Source organism: Bombus pyrosoma, linkage group LG7 (assembly GCF_014825855.1).
Source record: "Bombus pyrosoma isolate SC7728 linkage group LG7, ASM1482585v1, whole genome shotgun sequence".
Taxonomy (NCBI): Eukaryota; Metazoa; Arthropoda; class Insecta; order Hymenoptera; family Apidae; genus Bombus; species Bombus pyrosoma.
This window is the reverse complement of record NC_057776.1, coordinates 9,139,324-9,160,921: the sequence shown is the minus strand read 5'-3', so window position 1 is coordinate 9,160,921 and position 21,598 is coordinate 9,139,324. Positions and strand designations below refer to the sequence as shown.

Here is a 21,598-nt window from a genome sequence, read left to right as displayed (position 1 = left end):
CCGGGAAATCTAGCATCTCCCTGGTTTCGTCTGCGAGGAACCATCTGGCGAGTGATGTCGGCATCGCAGGTAATCCGGTAAACATCGGCGGTCGAGCTCCAATTAGTGTCTGTTTACTCTGCCCATTCCTTCCGCCCTTTTGACCATCATCCGTTTCTTCGTACCTCGGACGCCACACCCCTTTTTTAATTAAAATTTGTAAGAAGCTTCTGCTCTTTTTCGACCAACGAATCGACGTTGCGAACTTCTTCAGCGACTTTGTTCGCGGTTGGCCAACTAAGTTACGCGATATAATGGCGGAGGGTAGCTTTAAAGAATAAGGAGGTAGCTCTGGTTTCTTGGGATCATTACGATTGTTGGAGTTAAAAAGTATTATTATTAAGGTTTTCTTTTATTATTATCTTGAATGATAGAGATATAAGTTTTGCTGTTATAGAGATATAAGTGTTCTATTTCTCTCAAGCGATGAGTAAAAGGTAATTGGTATGAAAGAGAAGAATTTTGATTATATCTGGGTATGTCTGCGGAGAATCTCTTCCAGTTTGCCTCGCCGCGTTTATCAACGGATGCTGGCGAACGATAATATTCTTCGTGCATTCCGCCGACTAGAAACACTCGGAATAATTGTGTGTGCACAAAGAGAGAATGGAATGTAAAACGGAACACGTCGGTTAGAGGTACACGAACGTCGAAACGACGGTCTTCTTCGTATTTCGAGTATGGCGCGATTATTTCGGAATTCCCGAGGCACGCTTCCTATTTACTCCATTTCACTTTGTTTCTTCCTTTAAGCGTTCCTTCCTATTTCCGTTACGACGTACGAGGATCAATTGTTGGCAACGTTTGCATTCTACGTCGCATGTGTTTCAGCTAAGAAAGGAATTTGAATGTAAATGCTTTGGTCGCCTCGGTTGCATGTTTTCCTAGAGTAAACTGATGGAACATGCAACGTCGAATGCAAATGACGCCGACGGTCATTGCAGATTGCCACGAAAATATATGGCGGCCCGTGCCGCGAACCAACGAGAAAGAACGAGAGCTCCCGCGCGCAGGGATGGAAAAAAAGCACGACGAGAAGAAGGAGGAAAGGAACGAAGAAAACATAACGACTGTTGCGACCACACTACGTATACGTAACACGTTGAAGCTCATGCACGATTATAATAAATTGCTCTGATCGGCGTACGGATAACGACGAGGGGAACGATCGTCAGAATTGTAACCTTTAAGCTCGTCGAGCCTTCCGAGAAACCTTTCCTGCGCGAGACAATGCGCGATCGTTGGTTGAAAAATCGCGAACAAAGGGGAGCTCGTGTCCTGGAAGTATTTAACGTGACCACCGTACTCAATCTTTCCCACTCCTCTCTTTCTTCTTGAACTATAATTTGACAATTTCGAGACACGAAATTCGACTTTCAGAGTCGAAGCTTTTAATAGAAATGCGATCGTCGTTGTTCTCTTAATTCGGGACCGATCGTAGACAGACAGAGATTGTTCGTCACGCGAGATGTCTCCTTGTTCGATGCGTGCGTCCGGATGATTACCAAAGTCTAGTGAAGCCAATGAGACGGCCGGTCACCCTCTATCCCCTTCGAATCGCGGAACGATCCTCCCCCGCGATCGAATAATTCGAAGAACGAAAGCTCGAAGCAATTCCGCGTCATCAGAAAGTCCGGTCGATGTTTCAAGGCAATTCCGTGGCTGGTAAGGGCTTATCACCGGGTGGCACGGCATCCAAAGCCTCGACACGGGAGCTGGTCTCCTCCTATAGAACTTCCACGAGGGTTGTTCCTTCCTTTCTCTCTCTCTCTCTCTCTCTCTCTCTCTCTGTCCTTCACTCTCTCTTTCTCTCTTTCTCTCTCTTCCAGGATTTCACCTTTCTCTACCATGCCGCCGACGACCCTCTTACCACCTCCACCCAACTCCTTCTCCACCTATTTCTCCTCCTCCTCTTTCAGCCTTCTCCTCCTTCTTCGCTCCCACCTTTTTCACTTCAGCTCGACCTGCCCCTCTGCCCGTTAGTCGCTCGCTGCTTGAATTCCACAATTCTAGCAGCGAAGAAGGATCGATAATGGATCCAGCCGGCTTTCCACTCTATTCTATACGCATCATTTGACACCCGGTAGACGTAAGAAGAGAAGAACCGCGAACGCCGTTGCTTCTCCTCGGTAAAGGGAAACGCGCTCGCGAGGGCAGGAGCGAGACACGGAATTCAATAGATAGAAATCACTGCTATTGTCGGGGCGCTATATGACGCGACGAAATCGCGGAAAATGAGACGATCTCGAAGCCAAGGAGGAAGAAAAATTATATCGACGCCGGAATCCCTTAAGATCCACCGTTCGAGCTGCTTCCCTTTCATTCCACTACTTCTCTTCCGCGCTATTTTCCTTCTTCGTCGCTCCTTTTTCTCTTACTCATTCCTATCCTTCCGCTTCTCTACGCTTCCCGAGGGGTCAAGCTTTCCAGCTTTTTGGCTCTTTTCGGCGCGAGTAACGATAGCCAAGATGCGTTCTGACAGCGGCGAAATCCTCGCGAAAATACCTCCGTTCATACTCATTTCCTTCCTTTCTTCCGTTTGCACCAGCTCGACAACGTCCTTCGGTAATCCTATCTATACGAACCCACGAGCTCGGACGCTCCTCGAGGATTCTCCCGGAGGACGCCTCTATCCTCGTATTGTCGAACGCTTCTTCGGTAGCCCCGCGGGTCTTTCATCACCTTTCACGAGTCCAAAATGCTCCATTTATAACATCGTCACCCTCCTCGAGTCGGCCGCGATCTTTTTCCCCCACCTGCACAAAGGATGGATTTCTTCGAGTTTTCTCATACGGTCACTTTGCTGATTACGTGGAAGATAGAGTGGGCTTCTCCCTCCAACCGGATGATCGGCGAGTAAACAATTTTGGGATAAAGAAGAATCCCTTTAAGGTGAAAATTGCTTCGGGGAGTTTGTAAGAAAATTGTTTAAGTGGAATTTAGCTTCGCCAATTGATCTGGGAAACTTATCTGGACAGATCAATTGTTAGATCAATCCGATCAGATTCTTTGAATGGATCCCACCACGTTAGATTCAAGGACTGACGAGGATGGCCAGTCACTCCCAACTACAGGTATTACTGTACAAATCTTTACTTTCTCGAAAGAAACTTCGGTTAAAACGAGCTGATCTTACGCAAAGTCAAACGTTTCCCAGAATAACACGAACTCTTGTTTAAATAGGAGATCGTATGCAAAGGTCGTGTTCCGTGTTCCTGTAAAGCTGACTTAACCAACCCGTCACTTGCCCTTCGCCGGCGCCAAGATTGTTTTTGCCTCAATAAGACACGGTCATGGCCCGTCTAGTTAACGGAAGCAACTCGTTCTTTCCTCTTCCTTCTCCACCTCCTCCACTTTCCATTCCTCTTCTTTCTTTTTTTCTCTTCTCTTCTAACAACAACAGGTCCAGAAACGGATGCAGAGAAGAAGTCTGGTAGCCTGGGCCCTTGTCCGTGAGCTGGAGTTTTCGAGACGGCCGAGGCGAGATTATAATTATGCAAATGCCTTGTTGCGGGGAAGAAGAGAGCGAGCAACAGATGTCTGGAACGGCATCTTCGCGAAGGAGCATCGCAACGGCGCGCGGCGGCCGCGTTCCCGCTGCTCCGAGGGCCGACGATAGAATACAAGGTGGGGCTCGGAAATGAAGAATGACTCGGAGACGTGGCCGTATTCTCTGTGGCCCCTTGTGGCTTTCGGTTCTCGTGCACGGCCGAATCGCGTCGCTGAATTCTTTTGCTCTTCCCCCTGCCACGGTAAGACAGGTGGCACAGATTGCACCTCGCCACACGGCCCTGAACACCTGTGTTTCTTTTTATGAAACCTGTCGCCGTTGCCGAATTGCCACTCGTAAAGTCTCTCTACATGGTAAACCGATCTGGTACCTTCGATTTTACTTGTTATTATATTTCTTGATGGGATGCTCCACGACGCGATTGGGGAACGTTGTACATTTTGAATTGTGGAATGAGGAAATAGGAGTCTACTAGTTTGATAGCGATATTTTGAACTTCTTCCTATATTAGAACTATAATATTTCATTGTTCGTAGACAGACAGCGTCTTTCATATTCTAATCTCCTAAAACATCAGAAATATTTGAAAAATCTGAGATATTTTTCAATGTCTTTCGTTATGAATTCGTTTGATAAATTAACACTTCTGCTGATTAATTACGACTTCTGTCATCGCTCTTAAACAAAAGTGAACTTTTACCTGCGAACGATTAAAAAGTTGGATTTTATACTTGCCAAGTGTAGTACTTGCGAGTGACGCGTACTTATAGTAACACACTATGTATTTAGTCTGTGGAAGTTACCGAATATGCTCGAAACCATGGAGACTAATTGGAAGTTACGAGGATCGCGACGAGTCTGCATGAAGCCATTCGTGGCATTTCCAGTTGTCCTGTTTATAAATCATTTCCACCCCTCATGAGTCCACACGTAATGTAGAAGACAATTCTTCCTCGATCGCGTGGATCCATCCCCTCTGTCCCTACCCCTGTCACCTACCACTGACTATATCCACCACGGTGCGCTCGAATGCGTTCTCTCGCTTCTCGTGACAACTATTTTGTCTCTTTCTCGAGAATTCGCAGCGAGGCGTTCTCCCTGGAAGCAGGTTCTCCTGCGCGCCCGGTGAGAGGAGCCAGCCCTTTTATTGTGCGGCACTTGGACGAACAATTCTTATTACGGAGTGGCTGTGTTCGCGCCCCAAGAAATCTCATTACCTCGTGCGGGGATAGAATTGCGCTGACGAAAAGTTCGAAAGGAGGTGTTAAGGCTCGCGCGCAAAGAGAAAATCGAAGGAGACAAAGTCCATCTAGCTGGACCACCTTCAGCCTCAAACCCCTTCTGCCCCTTTCCTCTTCGCTTTCTCCATCATTCCGTGCGACCGTTTCATCCCCCGAGCCGCACGCTCTCTCTCCTCGCAATTCCCCGTTTTCGTCCGCGTGGTGAGCGAGACAGGGAGCGGGAGAAAAGGGAAACTCAATTTTCCACGGATAATAAAAAACAGAGTATTACTTAGAGACGCGGAATGAACGGAAATGAAGTTTGCGTTCCCGTTGGAACGGGACGCCGCCTCGTTAGCCGCATTCTTCCGGCGCAATTATTCGCCTCTGAATTCGGGTTTCAACGCGGCCAAGGATTTCGTGGCTGCCGAACGAATCGCCTCGGCGAATGGAACATTGTGTCGCAATCTAGTTGACGAGCACAGTCTGCGGCGTGTGGATCGTACCGCGTAAAAGAGAAATGGTTTAGAGCGTTCTGTGTCTCTCCCTCTCTCTCTCTCTCTCTCTCTCTCTCTCTCTCTTTCTCCCTTTCTTCTTTTTCTTTTATTCTCTTCTCTATACTTTTTCTTATTTATCCCTGTCCAGCGAATTTTCTTCCTCTTCGAGTCGCGTTTACGTATCACAGAGAGTTGTGACACAGGTGTATCAAAGGGGAAATCGATGCTCGGCAGGATGGTAAACGTTGTTCAGATACACAATACACCGGGAAGATTAATGATAGCGGCCGCGGTATCATTGCGCTGGAATGCATCCCGTCGTTCATTCATCATCTCGCGCGAGAGTCGCCACCATTCTGTCGGTGACTTATTATTTATTACGAATCTCTCGTCTTCCGCCTTACGGTGGCTGTCCCACGAGAGAAATGCGTTTTCTCTCTGCCTTCGAAGATGTATCGAGCTTCCATAAATTATAACATATGGTCTCGGTTAACGTACTCGTCACGAGTCTATCCCCAAGTCGAACTATGATTGATTCACCATGGACGATCGAACGAAGAAATAAAATGAATTGAAGAACGACGAAGTACGTGTTACGATTTTACCAGAAGGCATTTAGGAGTTCGACAATACGAGGCAGGCGAGAATGAAAAGTGGAGTGCCGGAAAATGGATCAACTATAATTACGGCGAGAAACGTAGCGTATGCTGGCAGCCACAGATTCGAAACGATCCATTAAACCATCAAACGGCTATTGATTTACGTTTCCTTATTGGCTCCTTGGTACCTCCTTATTATAACAGCTAAATCGAGTCATAAATCAGGCATCGTAGCGGGAAAAATCCTCCTGCGAATTTATATGACACCCCCTGCTTCGTTCTTGCTATGAGGTTATCCCTTTTTGCCCTTTGTACGTGAGTCAACTATAGCCGACTTACCATTACATCGAGTTATTTATTTATTTATATGGATGATTTCAAATGTGCTGTCAAAAGATATTCGCTTATGATTCGATATTTGTTTTCGTGCGCCCTGAAAAATACACATAACAACCGCGTATCCTTAAACCTAATATCAAGCTACCTTAAAATCAGTAAATTACATTCGTTCCAAGGTTCCTTCGCAAAGCCATTATACCAAGTTATTTATTTATCTATTTGGATGATTACAAATATGCTTATAAAAGAAATTCACTTATGATCGAATTTTTGTTTGTATTTCCCATAAGATATATGATACCCATACATATATCTGCAATCCTAATATCATCGACCTTAAAACCAGTAAATTACATCTATTCCAAACACACGAAGCTCGTGCCAACTGATTTTATAGGTAATTTCTATCCTGTTTCTAATCGTAAATCCATCGAAGATGGCGGCCGAGATGAATGGATCAAACCGTATCCCCTATCCGTATTATGTATCTCCTATAAAACAAATTGCTCGCACCTCCATCAGGATTAATTTCCTGCCGTATATTAACCATCTACCGCTTCCTTATTTTCACGGATGCTATCAATATCCTTTTGCAGGAATGATCACCTGACGGCGATGGTTAGTATCGCGATGGTTAGATCCGCGTGAAAATTCCAAACAAAAAAGAAAAAATCATTACACACGGATACTTCCATCTTCCATTTCGATTCGTTAGCCGTGTCTATCCATCAGCTAGATACGAGCCACCTTTCGTCTCCGACAGCCATCGAGACAGCCGCGAAATTCGCGGAGGGCAACGTCTTTGGCTGATTAATCCTCCGCATCTCGTTCCTCTCGGCATCCGTCTTGATACCGCACGCGGGCATTATCTGTAGCCGCGGAGGAGAGCTGCAGCGGTTGCATCCAGGCAAGTCGAGAGACAGCGCGAAGAGACCGAGATGAACCACGGAAACGGCAACGGATAGAGAGACAAGGACGAATATATGACGGTGGAAGAGAGAGAGAGAGAGAGAGAGAGAGAGAGAGAAACGATTCAACGAGAACGAGAAAGACAGGATAAGGTAGATGGGACGAATTAAAGAGAGAGAGGCCAGCCCCCGAAACTTGGATGTAATTACTCCCGTCTAGCGTGTAAACTCTCGTCTTGTCATAGCTATCCTGGCTGCCGGGTTCAGCTGCGCCACCCGGACTTGAAATTACTCCCGCTTCCTTCTGCGAGACTAATCAGCCACGGCTCCTACTGATAAAGTAAGAATCCTGTTAGCGGCGAAATCGAGATTCCTCGAGAACGTCTAACCAACCTGTGACCAGCCTAGTTCGTTGCTGTATGAGCTATGAATCTTGTTCGGTATCGTTAACTCAAGATTTGGATGATCATTCGATGGACTGACTGGCTGTGTTACGAGTTTATATAACTACTACGTTTATGTAACCGTAGCTGAAATGATTGAGAGATTTTCACGTTTTAAGGAATTGAATCAAAGTCGTGCGATTATAAGGTGTACTATATCTATCCTTTTTGTGGGTGAAAATAGCCAAATACTACCAGAGCACTAGAGCACTTCTGTTGTAATAATTCGTACAGTGCTTTTATAAATCAGTCGTAAAGATCTGCGATCTGAACAGAACCGTGAGTTTTTCACTCCTATGGCTGTGCATTATTAGAGCATAACACATCTCCTGTACCGTTTTCTATATTCCAAGTAGACGTTCCATTGTAACATCGTCTGAAAAAGTGCCACGAGAACAGCCTGACCAGCGTATTTGTCTGATCATGAAGGAAAGTGTTTCCTACAAGGAACATTGTGTTCCTGACAGCTCTACGAGTGTAGGACACTATACGTCGGTTCGGTAATTGATCGCTATTTAACCAGGACGTGTGGCGATCACTGATTCTAAATAGACCATGGAGTTTATGCCAGTGTCGAGTTGCTGGCTGGACCAATCGTAGACACATTACTTGCGAGGAAAAAAGTCACTTCATCGTCGAATCGTTCGTTACGACTACGCAGACCAGTCGAACGAACGAACAATAAATATCTCGTTTTATTGTATTTTCTGACGAAAATGATTCCGTATGTCGATCCACTGCCGTTCAGTGGCGCGCATAGGCGTTCGAAATTAGAATAGGAAACGGGTCAGTAGCGTTTCGACCGGTTACTACGGACATTCGTTCCCTATGGCGTATACGCGTCCTGCGAATATAAACTAGTATGTATATATAAGATGTCCGTTCTAACTAGCTCGCAATATATCAGCATTGAGGGTGTGCAAATGAATAGCGCTTTGACAATGTTTCGATATCAGTTATGCGAATATGCAACAAAACGCGTATATACGTAGACATGTACACGAAACATGTATATAAATTAGCTGTGACTTATATGCATTTATGGGGAACTTGAAAGCGCAAAACTGCACTGAATATGAAAAAATATGTAAAATATTCAAAGTATAGTGCTTTCTATAATACTTGATAGGTAAAATAATTCTCCAACAAGATTCTACCCTTTTACATATATTCTCAGATATATGAATTTCCAGAAGAATTCGTTATTCTACGCTATAAGTTATTTGAAAATTTAATCGTGATCTTCTCAGAACTGTTTAACAGCATTGCAAAGTTAATTAAATTCCGACAAGATATACCCTACACTCCTCTTGATACTCCACAGCTTTCATTTGACACATCTTCCTTCGACTTATATAACTCTTCTACATTTAATCGGGACACAGTTCTATATACATGTACAAAGGCAAGAGCAGTGTCGAAAGAAAGCTCAGTCCAATCTGTTTGCGACACGAACAAGCTCCAAGCTGGTTCGCGCATGTCGAAGAGGAAACGGTCGAGTGTACGCGTCTGGCGTGCAGATTGGCTCGCATCGATGTGCGTTTCGAGAGGTCGATCGACAACGAACCGTTTACACCTTTATATCATCAATCAAGCGGACCAGGTAGCGCAGGTGTATAAACGCGCGGCATCATTCCGGATTGATCGATGAGCCGGCTAGCGTAAAACGAAAGAGTACACGGTGGAATGGCGACCAGAGAGAGGAACGAGAGAATCGAACGGAAGCCGCGGCTCTGGCATTGAGAGAAAGGGACACCGGCACAGATAGACAGAGATGGAGAAAATGAGAGAAGAGTCAGCTTCGAAACACAGTCGAAGGCTCGTCTATATTTTAACGGGAAGCTCGACAGAGCGTTAAAACGAGCCGTCAACGTGCCACGGCGCGAGGGTATTAATTACGAAACGATGGACGTTGAACGCGGTTCCAACGATCCGTCCTGAAATACGGAACTCGTCCCTGACGGATATTACGTCGAAGAGATACTGGTCCCTGGATCGGCGGAAAAATTCAACCCCCCGCCGGTAATGACTTTCGACTGTAATTGGTCTGCAACGACCAGGAGCCAAGCCGATCGATCCTCCGAGAAGGCTTGTTTTAACGCACCTCGATAAAGCTATTTAACTCGATCTGCTTTTACACGGGTTTTAAGCACGCTTTCACGTTTGCCATGGTTCGTTACATAGACTCGCTAAATGGTACTTTGGTTGATGGATCTTGAGTATAGCGTTGCTCGTAATCGGAACGATGACTCGATACGGATTTTGGAACGCGTTCAACGTGTTCGATAGAATTCCTCGTGATCGTCTTGACGCTCGTCGGCTCGTCAGACAGACGTAACAAATGAAACTGGAATCTTCCCCAGTTCGAAGGCTGTTACGCTTCACGAATTCGAAGAAGTATCTATCTATAGAAAGTCGAACGTGATTGAGTTCGCGCTGTGAATCGACGATTTTTGGGGTAAACCGTGCCAACGGAAAGACAAAGAGAAGAGACTTCGATGTCGATCCTGACCCTGTAATAGAATTCTGACGACCTCGACAATAGCGTATCTTCTGTACCGTTATAGCTCGTACGATCTCGGTCGTGATATGTACTTTGCGATTTCAAGGAAGAACTTAAAGGAATCTTGAACGCGATTGAAATCTCGTCGCACGCGACGACTTGGCCTGTGTCAGCTCCTCGGCTCCTCTTACCTTCGCCCTTGGTAGTTGCGCGCGAGTATGGTATCGATCGTGCTCGGTGAAGTTTAATTTACTGGGACCACGGGTAAACAATTAAAAGGAGTGGATATATAGCGAACGGAGGAACGAGCGCCTCTGCTGAATGGCTCTCCGAGTACCACGGGGCGGAACTAATAACATCGAGAACCGATAAACGCAAGTTACGACGTCTGGTTAACATTCCGCGGGCGACTCACCTCTCTCGGAAGAACATTCTTCCCCGTCGATCTATTCTAGTACCAGATCAAGATCCTACATTAGGTAGCACGCGAACTACCTACGTGCCTAATGTCCCTGTTCAGTTATTCGCGGCAAGAAGGCTGCACGAAGACTACGGCTAATGATACCAACGATCTAACTCCCGTTCACCTGGAAACGCCTCGCTCTGCAAGGAGATCGTTTCCAGGGACCGTGGAATTTACACGGATCGAATTTCGCAAGTTTCTCTTTATTGAGTTAGGTTCACAATGAAATTCTTATTTCGAAGAACGTTTGGAACGATCTAAGTTTTGGAGAATTTGTAATCCTCCGCATAGATGGCGATAGTAACAGTGAACTATTTTGTTGCGAAATCAGATAACGTTGGTGTTCTGTTTTTTTCAAATAAGTAGATAAAATAGTTGTCGTTGAAAACTAATCGTGTAGTTATTCAAATTTATTACTTTCCATCCACGTACGAAACAGTCATCGACTAAAATATATTACAAGATTAATAGATGGACCTACTACTATCTTGTTACTTATGTAAACTAAGACATCCTCCTACCGCTCCTCGCGACGAGTTAAACATTCAAAAATTTCGCGTGTCTCGTATTCATAAATTATAATACATAACCATTCTCCAGGCCGTATCCCGAGGAAGTAACCAATCCAGTTGATGCATAATCATTTCTTACAACCGGACATCAACGAACGCTAATGACTATGTTAACATCCGCATAAATCAACTACTAAAAGCCTGAGCGACTAACCGCCGTATTTAATTCAGCGTAAAAACCAGCGGTTTACCGATCTTGGAAATACTAACTCGACCTCCGAGTTTCGAATCCGAGTCATTTTTCATAACGAACAACCATTCCGTGTCGTCGATGACTACATTATCGTGGGATCAAATTTACGAGCGTGTAACGAGATTCGAGGACGACGCGAGCCGGCGAGAACTGGGAACCGGGTCTTTTTTAGATTCCTCGTAGGTCCATCTGCGCCCGTGAAAGTTAGGTTAGGAAGGAACTCGGCGAACGTGGCTCCCGAGCCACGTTCCTTGGTGACGAAATTATCGTGGGCTCCGGTGTCGTTTATTTCCCCAGGGCTAGGGCCACCTCTACGTACTCCTCTCTTAACGAGATTATTGTCGTCCTGACGCGGACGTGTCGGCCGATGCGTATCGATATAAACCAATCACTGGTCCCTAGGAAGTACGAATGCGTATACACGCGTGATTCTCGTTTTCTCGCGTGGTGGCCGCCTTTCGATAAGCCTTAACGAGAGACACTTTCTCGATACGACAATACGACAACTCGCCCCCCTCGTGCAACACGGAAAAATACCGTTACACGACACCGAACCACTTTTCTTATCCCTCGTAGATCAAAGTATTTTTTAGTATAAACGATCGCAACGGCGATCTGAAAGTTTCACGTTTAATTATCGCCAGAGTTATGATTCGGAACAGATGTCCGATAGCTGTTGGTAATAATTAACAAGCTCCCGGACTGGTTTCACCCCCTTAGTGAAAGGGTTCTGCGTTTCGTACTGGATCGATCGAATTGTTAGATAGTATCTCATTCTTTCGTTATAATTTACGTCTTTGTTGCGTAAGGAAGGAGAGTGTAAATTCTCTTATCTATGGACGAGATATCTCGCGATGTCGATGACGCTGATGCAACGTGCTGGGACTTGTCGGCCACCTAGGGCGAGATACATCATTCGGTTCTGAGAAGAGAAGATGACACGCGATAGAAATCAAAGACAGTTGTTTGAATTTTTGATCAACACAATAGAGACATAAATTAGCAAACATGAGCACCTTGATCTTTCTTAAACTCCAGACACTGTATTTATGTCTCACTTCCATTTCTCCTTAAACAATCTACTCTGCTAATAGTCGGAATCTTCGAGTAAAACGCATTTGAACTTTCATTTACGCGAAACAACGTTCAATCTTAAATATTGAAAAACAAACATACGAGGTATTTAATCCATAGATTAATATTTATAGAAATTAATATTAATATAAATTCAAATAAGTGAAATTATAAAATATCTCACCCCTAAATGCGAAGAGTTTAAAAATTCTAAACTGCAACTTCCTGAAACCTGTAACAGAAAATTATAAACTCGTTTTAATCTCCTTTAATCTCCATTCGATTCCATACAATCTTCCATTTAGAAAATACGTTTAAATCTATCCTGCTAATATTACCTGACGGTAGCGTCTGTTTCGTCATCGCCGCCTCCTACCGATATTAACCAACCCTCGAAAAATATTCAATTACGGCGTAACATTGCCCGATCGTCTTGCGAATGAAAACAGGCATGGAAGGAAGCCGCGCTATCGTAAGGTCGGTGCGTCTCAATAATTCCGCGTATTGCGAAGAGGGGAGGTCTAAGTGGCACGCTACACCAACGCACGCTCCTATGAGTCTCGTTTTCTCGCAATTCTCGTTGGCATCGGATTTCGCGATGGGTCAGCTTGGAGACTGATAACAACAGGACGCAACGGGGGAAGAGAGAATCATCGTGACACCGAGCAATCAGCTGTCCTCCTACCAGGAAGAGCGGCGCCTGTGTCTTCGTGAACGTCGTTGGTCGTCGAGCAATACCGTCGCGCCGCGTTTAGAGAGATGTCCCCGTCAAGCAGACGCGACAATAAAGCTAATTGTGGCTCTAACGTGAGAAAGCCTGACCGTACGTTCGTATATACGAGAGATTTCAATTACGCCTCGTTATGCCGGCAGATGGGCATAATAGTCCTTCTAGCGTTGCTGCCGACGCTTTAGGCGTTCCAAGAGAGCCAGTTGGAACGCCTACACCACGACTTCGAAGCCGAACCTCCGGCCAAGCTGCTGCCTACCTCCTTCGCCGCAATAACGGGGAAAACGGCTGACGGATAAAAATGGAATTTCGCGGGAAATCCGATTTACCCCGCCTCCTCCTACGCGTTTCTTCCCTCCCCTTCACATACGATTCTATTAGCCGTTTCTGCTTGTACGCTTCGGGCTCTACTACAACGTCGGACACTTTGAAGAGATACGGCCGTATCTTTGTAAAAGCGTAACGTTCTGTGGCGAGGTTCTTAATTAAAGCATTACGTAGCGATACCGATTGATGTAAGCGACAGTTATTGTTAGAGCGGATACTTGTGGACGAGTATTTTACTTCTTTTAATAGAAATTGTAAATTACTCGGTGATAAGAAAAATCGAAGGGATTTCAGAAATCCAATTTCAGAATACCAACAAGTAAGGAAGGCAAAGTGGAACCGATATAGCGAATTAGATGCGTGAAAATTTATTATAGTCATTGATAGAATTGACGATGGTTATGATTAAAATCTATGTATATCCATACTTTGGCAATCTATCTATTGGCACGTCGAATCAAAAGAATTAAACTGAGATATACCTTCATTCGTCGCTGACTCTAGACTTTGACAATTCGTCCATTCTACATTGTGGCGTGCAACGTTCGATGTTTCAGAGATACTAAAATCTTATTATATCCTTCGATGAAAGGATCCTATCAACGTCGCTTCAAAGAACTACTTAGCTGCGATATCGTAAAGGGTTCACGACCCTGCCGATATAATGACGGACATAATGGTCAATGGTGGATAAGTGTAACGCATCTTCTCGAAGTAGAGCAAGTGGTGTGTCACTAACTACGTTGTAACTAAGTAGTATAGTTTTGTCGCATGAGTGAAGTAATTCAGCAATTTAGCACGCGTACGTGTCGTATAATACATGCGTTGTCGTTTATTGCGTACGTTACTGCGCTACCTGAACCGTAACTCGAAACACAGAATTCGCGTTAAGGATAATTTTCGCGAAATTAATAGATCGTCAAGCGAAACGATTACAAGTCGCGCATGACGAATTGCTGTCGACTTAAATACTTTTCAGGTCTTTGATTTTTACTTGCGAGTCGGAACTATGGTGTTAAAGAACGGTTAATTTATGCGAATCGAGTAGGCGTACTGGACGCCAGTTAAGAGCGATTACGCTACACTAATCGCTCGTGTACCGGTAGTAATTTTCGTTCGTTAGTCGGATCGAAAAAAAAAGTGCGCGCTGAGAGATCGGGCATTGACAGTGCTCGAAACGTCGGATTCGAGGCACGAACGAATTCCTTGGACGCGTACGTGTACCGGCAAGAGGGAAATTGATACGTTATTCGTGGCACCGGCAATATAATCAACGTATTTACCCGATCTGAAAAACAAGTAGCGTGCAACGAGCGTATTTATGCGCAACAGCGAAAGGTTTAACGAGGTGCTCGCGGCCATCGCGTATACGACCGTAGCCACGTGTAGTCGTATAATTCAAGACACACACGGTGCTTTCTGAATGCCTCTCAACTCGCATAAAACTCGCGTTTCTCGTTTGCCGCGCCGTCCATGTCGCCCGGACTACTTATTACGTAGTCCAGCCACCGGAGGAAAACGCGAATCTCTCTAACTCGATGAAAAAGTAGCTACCAAATAGAAGTTACTGTCTTCAGCCTACGACTGCAAGTATAGTCTGCACTTAGATCAAACCTTCGAACACGAAAGTTTTGCGTTCTATGATTATCGCTCGCGTGGATACACCTTAATGACAACCGTTGACAAGCAGGTAGGTAGAAATTTACAATCTCTACTTCCAATTTAAATTTGTCCTTCCGTTTTTATTCGATACTAGAAATACTAGTTTCCTTTTCTGATATCCCTCTTAAGTACGCCCTTGTCATGTCTGTTATTATTTTCAATAAAATACAAGAAATACTTCATCACTTTCTTTCCAGTCCATTTATTCCTAGAAATCCAGATAATGCTTTCTTTTAACTTTAATTGTATAATTATACCTGTTAACGAAAATAATTCTGCTAATTAATCAATTGATTCAAATAACGCTGCTGGTCTTTGTAATATTAATCCATTAGCATTCACAGTCACGCGTCAGGAAATCTGCCGGTCAGCTATACACGACGTTTAATGTGAAAACGTAAGTATACCAATGGAATCAATAATTACAATTTTACAAGCTTTCGTCTCAACTATTTCAACTACCGATCAGCGCTCAACTAAGACGTACCAAGCGATTTCGGACAGATTTACGGGTCCACGTGACAGAGATTTCTCCGCGCGATCTCCTGCAGACGCGGAGGATCGCGTGGCTGGAAATACGGACCGCTGTCAGCGAATAAATCGTCGAACAAAAACCGGCGAACGCTTCCCACCATTTCGAATCCCTCGCTTTACGACAGCCTCGAGAGATCGCTTGTTCCTGTCCCCGTTTCTCGTACAGACGCGTTAAATCCGTCGTGAAAGGGTTAAAGGAAGGATCGAGCCGCTTCTGCAAACGCGGATCGAGCGTTTCTCTTGTCGCGGCAGCTACGGCGAACGGTTACAATGCGTCACGATTTCGGCGACGGGCACGGATCACGGCTTGATCGTTATTAATGGCCACGTGGTCATTGTGCCAACGCGACTGCAACACGCCTTTGTCCTTCCCTCCAGCAAGGCCCGTAGCCGATTGCTCAGCGATTCATTTTCGGCTGGTTTGCGACCGGTCGCTATTTATCGCGACCGCTCGTTAACCGAGGATTCTTTTCTCGTTTGTTCCGAATGTCGAAAATCGCGACTGGACACGACACATACGAAATACGGATAGAAAGTGGCGCGGAAATTTACGCAGCGTGTATCGCGTACGATTTTTCGGTGCGGTTACGTTCGAGGATAAAATTGGAGAAAGGATAATGAGGCGAAGAATGGGTGTTTTTGTTCCTGAGTTTGCTAATGATCGTAGGATGGGTGTATTTTTTTACTGAACACGTTCTGGATAATACCATTTGCTATTGTCAGGCAAATAATACGGCAGAACAAAAGTAATAGTATTATAAAATAATGATAGAGATCGAATACAACCTGCAAGGTATGCTTCGTTGAATAAACAGTTGAGATTAAATCGCAAAATATTTCTGTATAGGATATAATGTATGAATGTTATCGTTGAAATCTGAAACGTCGAATACGGCCCACTTGTCACCGAGTAATGCCTCTAACAATGAGTAAATGTCACTCACTGTGAACGAAGCTTAATAATGTACAAAAACGCGTAGCTTTCGCTTCTGCTATTTCGTGAATTATGATTTTCTCTGACAGGTGTAAAAAATCATACGCGATCGTACGTACGTGTGCATAAAGCGTTAATGTTAAAAACATAGAAAAATCATAGCAATTAAATTTGCCAGAAAAATGAACACGTTTTCTAAATTAATTCGCCACGTGTCAAATCGTTGTCTATTACGGCGTTGCCTATTGTCCGTTTACGCCGATTCTCTTTTCGCTCGTCGTCGGATAACGCAGACTTTGCCGGCGTTTGTCATCGACGCGCGGCACGAAAATATAAATCGTAAACAGGCCAGCCGAGCCACAGGTTGAGGGGGGCCACGGTGAGCGAGCCAGAAACGAGAATAAATTCCACCGCGTGATAGCTGAAACTTCGCGCGAAACGAGTCGCGCCCCTTTTCTTCCTTCGCGTTACACACCCTTCCTCGACTTTCCTTATTCACCCTTTCTTGCTGTTCCTTATTCATCCACCCGCTCACCCCCTTTATTATCGAGCACGACGCGCGGAGCACGTACCGAAAAACGCACACCCCGTCGTTCAACTCTACCCGTGGCCGTTTCACCGTCTAGTTTCACACGAACCAGCCAATTTTTCTACGTGTCGAACGACTCCGCCGTCTGCGAAACGTTGCATCGGAATACGTAGCTCGAACGTGTTACACACGTGACAGTGGCACGTGGGTGGAGATACGAATTCGTTGATTTCGTTTGATATCGCGGAATAGATGCGAGCTGGTCGATTCTGAAGATTTTATTCGCAGATCGAGCGAGAATTTGGAAAATTTGCCGTTTCCGTTGTTCAAGCGAATGTGCTAGTACTGAAGTGTATTTTCACACAATCTTCGATTTCGTAGATGAAGATATAATTGATACGATATTATTTATACTATACGATCGAGTGAATTGTCCACTCGTGGAATTCGTGTTTCTGGTAAGCGAAGCGAAACCGCATTGCGAATTTATAAACGAAAGTAAATTGTAGAACGGAGAGATTCGCCAATTATTCTAATCAAGTGAACTATCTACATATTGTTAGCTCTAATCTAATACATAAATTCTATATTACTAAAATTTATATTCGTAGCTGATTATCACCTATAAGTTTCTCCGGACGTGGTTCATTCTATTGTTTCGCGTGTTCGCAAAAAGTTTCACCGTTCAATAGAATTAAAGGGTCACCTACTCGGGATGACTTCATCGCGCGATAATATACCGTGTGCCTTAAAAATTGGACGCTCGTATAAATAACATTGTAACCAACTTGAAACCCGATCCTGTAACCATCTAATGCTTGTTACTATGTTATACACGAATTTCGAGATCGCATCTTACAAAGAGAGAATGTTGCCAACTCGCATGGAACGAACGTATTCCGGAGGCCCTAGAAACCCTAGCACACGGACATGAAAGTTTAAAGTATTGATTTCCCAGGGATCGCCACTAATCTTCAACGTCAGGTGAGTTACAGGGTTTTCTGCCATTTTCTTCTCCTCCTCCCCGCCGCCTTCTCTCTCGAGCAGCTCCTCAAGAGAGAAAGGCATCCGTTCTCCGTTTTATCGCCCGAACGACTGCTCGATTTTCGAACGTACGAATCGACAAATCGAATTCTAGCTGTTTGTTCACCGAAGCCTTGCCTCTCTCCATTTCTTTTCTCTCCCTTCTTCTCCTGTTCTTCTTTACACAATCCCGTTTCTCTCTCCTGCAGCTACGTGTTACGTATGTGTGCAGTCGGGAGAATGGACTGACGCGATTCAATTTGAAAAAACGGGAAACAACCAAGGCGTCGTCGGAGTCGTCGTGTTCACGGAGGTGAAACAATATTTTAACCGGGCTAGAAGGGGCTTCGAGGGTCCTTTGTCCCTTCGTGTTCTCCAACGAGAGAACGACTTCGAAACAATAATAACAAATATACACCTGCCAAACACTTTGCGTGTCGATAAAAAGGACCGCTCGCTTTTGAGATTCAATCTACTCGAATGTTTCCTATACCATTCTGTGCACTGTACACGTTGCCCTAGTTATCGCGATACAATCGAAAAGAGGATGATTCTACATGAAAAAACAAATCGGCGACGTGGAATACAATTTTTTCATACGATCTTTCGTTCCGGAGAAACTTTAATTTCAAGTAGGTGTTATCCAGGCACGTGTACTCACGGAATTCCAAAGCAGATCTTTTCTAAAAGAAAGCATTAAACTGGAAAAAATTTGCTCTGTACGTGCAGTTATTTCGTTATCGTTATTCCTTATCGTTATCTGTTGCACATAAAATCGTCCCCTTTTTGATCGTAATAACTGAAACATTCTGCGTATAAGGAACCTCTTGACGTTCTACTAAACGTGTTCGACATGGGAAAGTTTACCCTTATGCAACTAGATACCTCTCAATCACCATATACGAAAACGGACTATATTTACGTGCCAATTCGGAGGCCGCATTTTAACGCGAACATACGATTCTCGTTTGGGCTTCTATCAATCGTCGGCGTCGTAAAGTTCGCACGTGGATCGTGAGATCGTTGCGTTCCAAACGAAAGTATCGTCGGGCTAGCATTTGTTCTCCTTCTGTATGACACACGCTTCGTCGTGTCCTCTTATCGTTAAGTAGAATCGATATCGTGTCGCGCCCAGAAGCCCCGGTCACGCCCCTGCAGGTTACTGCACCCATCGGCCTGTCGACCAGCAACGGCGATCGTTAAATCTTTTCGCGGATATCACTGTGTTATTGTATCCATCGTCGGCCACTCGATGACTCGTGATTCCTGCGAGCCGATATATGATGCACGCTCACTCGTCTTTTGTCGTCTCCTACGCCCCCTTATTTGTCAAAGTTTCTCTGCGTCTTTGTTTGGAACAAAGACACCGTGAGACGAAGACATCGCGAAACAGAAATTTCAGGAAATTCAGATGAAGCAATTCAGAGAAATATGCATATGTAAATTTGTTGATATTTGTGGCGTTCGTAAGCTAAAGTGGTTAGCTCCATTTTCTCAGATTTTTCACATTTTGGTGTCAAAGTATTTCGAGTTACGCTTATCTTGTATAATTCCATCAATTTTGCCTACTTTTTATCTTATAAAGTTAACCGACTTGGCAAATAAGCGGTACATTTACTGAGCTTATCGATATCATGGATATCGGATCTGTAACGTCGAGTACTTATACTTTGTTTTTAATATAGTATAGGAATCAAGTTCCGATTGATTTTATAAACTTGTTAAATTCTTCCGGCGTGCTCGAGCAATTTGTCCTTAAATCGCGACCATTGCTCATCGGAATGGTTTCCGGTGTCCATCTAGATATTTCACGACACGTCGCACACAGGCTTACCGACGCCGACAATGAAATCGGAAACTGCGGTGAACAGCCTCGCTCTTGGTACTCGAAGACATCCGTAAGTGCCAACGTGAAAAAGAAACCTAGCCACGCACCCGCGTCTTACGAACGCATAACCATAGAATTCGCCTACTAGAAACACTTTAGAGAAAACCCGGAAACGATCATTGTTTCACATGGAATGAAAGATCGAGAGAAAAAAATTACAAACAACTTGCGCGTTTAGCGCGGTGGCGACAATAGAACCGGTCGCATCGATTTTTATTAGAATCGATCTGTATATTCCGTGGCTTGCGGCCAACCGACGTGTCCACTGACCTCGATACAACGAGCTCGATAAACCAGCCACCCCCTAGCACCCCCCGTTACCTATCGATCGGACGTTGGATCGATATTTTCATCCACTTCCGTGGAGCGTGTCGCGTGGACGAAGAGAGAGAAAGAGAGACAGAGAAAGAACGTACAGGATTGTTCTAACTTTCGGCCCCGACGTTGACAGAGCCTGACCCTCGTTCCCCCTCTCGAGCACCGATTAAAATTACATTTGTTCCCTTCCACGCAATCAACGTCAGACTCAACGATCCAATATTTACCCTCGCGGCAGCAGAGTAGTGGCCCTTCGCGGTTCGAAATCCCAAAAATCAATAGCGAAAAGGGTCACCGGCCTCTCGTTGCGGACTTCGAGATGAGCAGCTGCTTGTCAATCTCGGAACGATCGAGAGTGCTAATAATGATGGTGAATAATGTGATGAGCAGTAATGAATGTTGCAAGCACTTAATACCAGAGTAACATAACAGAAATAACTGTACAGTTTTAGGTATGTGCGCGACAATTCTGCAAGTGAAGTTAGGTGGAATAGAAAGTTACTTTTTTGAACATTAGTTTATTAACTCTACTATATAAATGGTCCAATGAATATAACTGCAAAATAGATTATAATTGCAATTCAAGGGCTCGGTAAAAGAATGCTAAAAATGGATTTTTAAAGAAACGCGATAAACGAGATAAGTACAGTAATCGATAAGTAACATTCTTAATTGTTTAGGGTACTTTATTATGCATTTCGAAATCTTTATGAATAAATATGCTAGTGTGTTTTAATACTTAGGATCATACGTTTTTCTCTATTCCTTTAGTTTAACCATACCAATAGTTTTCTCTGATTTTGTCACTCGTACCATTTTTTTCTCCGGTATAGTCCGTTCCTAAGCATCGGACACTGCCTTGTACCAGCCAATAACTGGAGTAGCTATCACGGCTCTATCACGTGCTTTACACGCGAATGTATCGTTTAGCTGCATCGACCGGACTCGTACGAGTCATAGAGGCAAAGTGCAAGAACAAAGAAAAGAAAGAAGAAAGTCATACACAAGAACGAAGTTCAATGAACACCGTTATTGAACCTAACCTGATCACGAGAATATCGACAAGCTTTTATGACAATCTTTTTGCTCGACGGTTAATCAAGAATGAATTAATCGTATAAGTTTTCATGAACAAGTTCTTCTCGTGATTCATCCTGCCTATTTCTTGTTCCTTCGCGAGACTAAATGAACCACAAAAATAACGACGATCGCTGTTCACCATACGTGAAAAACGGACGAAGCAATTAACAGATCGCCCTGTGGCAACCTATCGCGGACCCGTCACTCGTCCA

At 44.5% G+C, this 21,598-nt stretch overlaps 1 protein-coding gene across 3 annotated transcripts in view; it reads right to left on the bottom strand.

Annotated features, from left to right (window-relative positions):
* The window catches only part of LOC122569103 (discoidin domain-containing receptor 2-like), a 129,922-nt gene that overhangs the window by 77,220 nt on the left and 31,104 nt on the right, over positions 1-21,598 (bottom strand). For 2 of the 3 annotated variants that reach the window (XM_043729632.1, XM_043729631.1), the window contains exon 2: positions 12,546-12,593. The exons of the other annotated variant lie outside the window; for it this stretch is intronic. The gene's annotated coding sequence lies outside the window, so the exon portion shown is untranslated. The remainder of the gene's footprint in view (positions 1-12,545; positions 12,594-21,598) is intronic. 3 annotated transcript variants of the gene reach the window in all.